Genomic DNA, 798 nt, shown 5'->3' with positions numbered 1-798 from the left:
CAAATATAAAAAACAATATAATATTAGTGAGTGAAGGTGTTAGGAGAGGTTTTACAGCTTCTGCCTTCTGGTTTTGGTTTTAAATCAAACGTCTGATGTCCCAAAATCTTTAAAAGTGATATCAAGTGGTCAGTTTACAACTGAGCTGAGGCCAAGCTTATTGGGAGGTGCTACCCCTTCTCTGGGCCTGGTCAGGGAACGGAGCAGGCACAGGAGGGTTTTGGGATGTCCTGAAGAGCAACGCTGTGTGGGGAGAGGTGAGATGGGTAAAGGGAATAATGGGCCCATATTGTGATAGACTTTGGGGAGTGCGTTTGGGTGTTGGCCATGTTGTGGATACCTGTACTGCCCTGTGTCTCTCTCACACATCAGACCTCTGCTGGGCTGGCTGGTTCAGAGATGGTGGAGCCTCTGGTGGTGTTTTTGCTGTGAGATGTGCTGAGCAGTGTCCCACAGGTGATGTCAAAAGCCAAGGTGAATGCAGGCAGTGCTGGGGACATTTCCCGCTCCTGAGTTGCTCTTCCTGACCCACGTTCATCATTGTCTCATGGAGCAAAGGTGTGAAGTCTTGCAACTCCTTTGCATTTTGACTTTCCACTCTCTTCAGCTCTTTTTTCTGCTTTGCCAGAGTTTGACTGAGATGGGAAATTGATATTGCCATGCTGATGTACTCCAAACAGTGTATAAAGCTTTATGCTGCCGGTAAAAAATAAAACAGTGATTAGCCCCATTTGTCACGAGGCCAAGAGTAACGAAGGAAGCACCGTTGTCTGATGTGTTTTTCATAAGTGAACGCTG

Source organism: Patagioenas fasciata, chromosome 35 (assembly GCF_037038585.1).
Source record: "Patagioenas fasciata isolate bPatFas1 chromosome 35, bPatFas1.hap1, whole genome shotgun sequence".
NCBI lineage: Eukaryota > Metazoa > Chordata > Aves > Columbiformes > Columbidae > Patagioenas > Patagioenas fasciata.
This window is presented reverse-complemented; position numbering follows the sequence as displayed.